Source organism: Elephantulus edwardii, unplaced genomic scaffold, assembly GCF_000299155.1.
Source record: "Elephantulus edwardii isolate Elephantulus edwardi_28Jun2011 unplaced genomic scaffold, EleEdw1.0 scaffold00049, whole genome shotgun sequence".
Lineage (NCBI taxonomy): Eukaryota > Metazoa > Chordata > Mammalia > Macroscelidea > Macroscelididae > Elephantulus > Elephantulus edwardii.
In genome coordinates this window covers 15,049,846-15,052,199 of record NW_006399799.1, presented here as the reverse complement: position 1 = coordinate 15,052,199, position 2,354 = coordinate 15,049,846, and the positions used below count along the sequence as shown (strand labels likewise).

Here is a 2,354-nt window from a genome sequence, read left to right as displayed (position 1 = left end):
GTATTCTCTTAGCTACTTCCTGCTGAAAAGTTCCTTGTTTTTCAATGCAGCATAGTATTCCATTGTGTCAATATACCACAGCTTCTCTATCCATTCATTTGTTGATGGACACTTGGTTGTTTCCAATTCTTTGCTCTTGTGAACAAAGCAGCGATAAATTTGGGTGTGCATATATCTGCTTGAGTGGCAGTTCTAGTTTCTTAAGGGTATATTCCCAGTAGTGGAATTGCTGGGTCAAATGGTTATTTCTCTTTGCAACTTTCTGAGAAAGCACCATAATGCTTTGCAGAGTGGTTGCACCATTTTACACTCCCACCAACTGTGAATAAGGGTTCCAGTTTCTCCACAACCTCGCCACTATTTGTTGTTTGCTACTTTGTTGAATTTTGCTTTTCTTACTGGGGTGAGACAATACCTCATAGTTGTTTTGATCTGTTTCTTTTACTAGACCATGAACACCTTAAAATCCTATACCTCTCCAACTCATCCCCATAATTGCTTTCACTCTTGCTCTTACCTTCTCTCTCTAGCTTTCACCCTTTCTTTCTTGATCTGAATTTCACTTGGACTTTTTATAATCTGTCTCTTACTCCCTCACTTTTATTTTAGAAATTTGAAATTGGCACCTGAAGTATAATGATTCTTCCCAAAACAAGTCCAAGGAATGAATTCCTCAGAATCACTTAGGGAAGTTGGGTGTTTTTGCCTGTGTGTTTGTGTCCTGTCTGTGTGCTTGTTAATAACAGAAGTCTCAGGATAACATTGCAAACCTATCATATCAGTTACTTTGTCGTTTGTGGATTAGACCTAGGAATCTGTATTTAATTTTTTTAAAATCATCTCTTGTTATGCCAAATTTGAATAGAGAAGTAGAAAGACTAGAATAAAAAATACCCAACACTGCATATTCTCAATCAAGAGATGTTGAGGATTTGAACATAAAAGTGATGATTAAGAAACCCTTAGGCAGATTACTGCTAGGAATACATGACCAAGTGAATTAAGTATTTAGAGAAGCTAGCATTACTCACTTTTCAAAGATATGATTAAATACTAATATCAGACCAACCTTTCTGCCCTAGACACAGAGCCATCTATATAAAATACCCCAACCGCACTACCTCTTTCACCTACCTCTCAAATAGCAAAAGGCATTGGAAAATAAGATGTGCCGAAAAACTTAAGTGAACATGGTGCCAGAAGTAACACTTTGAAAGGAACTCTGCAAAATTTCACTCAGAACATTTTTCATTTTTCAATGCAAGGAAATAAATAGTTTTGGCAGTCATCAAACTAGGAAGACAAAAATCTCAGTAGACTTAACTTGCAGCCAGTATCCACTCAAGGCATTTACTGATTTCTTTCCTGTGTGTGTTTAGGTCATACATAGGCAAATAGATTTTATTTTTTCCCCAAGAAACTCACAGAATAGAAGAGATAAAAATTACAATCAAAGTTTTTCATATTAGAAGCACCTTCCTGCTGAACTACTGAGAAAGCCTTTCTCTAGAGCTAGTGCCTGGAATTTGGACTTGGAGCCTCCTAAACTGTGAGATTTTGTTGTATTGGGGAATTGTCTAAAGAGGAGGAAACAAAACATGGAGTCATAGGACCATGAGTATCTTTCTGAAAGGGCCAAAGAGAGTGATAAAAAACATAGTCCCTCACCACCTCAGAGCAGAAAGCAAATCAGAAGCCCTAGATCAGTCCTATAGTGCCTGTAGAGCCCCACCGGCAGAAAGAAGTTGGTTTATTTATTGCTGACTCCCAGTTATGGTATCAACAATGGAGTTTATTAGGAAAGGAAGTTGGAGAGTCAAGGAGGCAAAAAATATCACCCAAAATAAGTCCAGGTTTTAGCCCAACAATTTCAAGGCACAACTCCTTAGTCCAGGCTCCGGTTTTAACTCAGCAAGCAGCTTTTCCTTCCATCATTAAAGGCAAGAACAGCAAAAATCCACCTGTGGCCAAACCAAATGCAATAAGCTCAGGTCACACCCTGCTACAGTTTCTCCACGGTACTGCCAGTCTCGTCATCACCAGGATCTCCCTCGCACCAGAGTTGTTGCCACAAGCCTCATTCACCTCAAGTCTTAATAAAAGTCTTTCTCGCCTCAAGTCTTAATTCAAGTCTTTCTCGCCTCAAGTCTTGCTGCTTAGTGTGAAAATCACTTCTTCACTTACCCTAGTCCCACAACTGATGCTAATTTGCAAGTCCTTGTGTTTACACTTAAAGTAGCTGGAGCTCGCAGTCTAAATGGCTTAAAAACAAAAATAGCCAACTTTTAGACTAACACTACAGGAATGAAGAGGAACAGTTGTAAGCAGACACTGGTGATTGGGACATGGAATGT

General features: G+C 38.9%; 1 protein-coding gene across 2 annotated transcripts in view; it reads left to right on the top strand.

Moving 5' to 3' along the window:
- Positions 1 to 2,354, top strand: part of FOXJ3 (forkhead box J3) — a 221,874-nt gene that overhangs the window by 168,224 nt on the left and 51,296 nt on the right. The window lies entirely within an intron of this gene.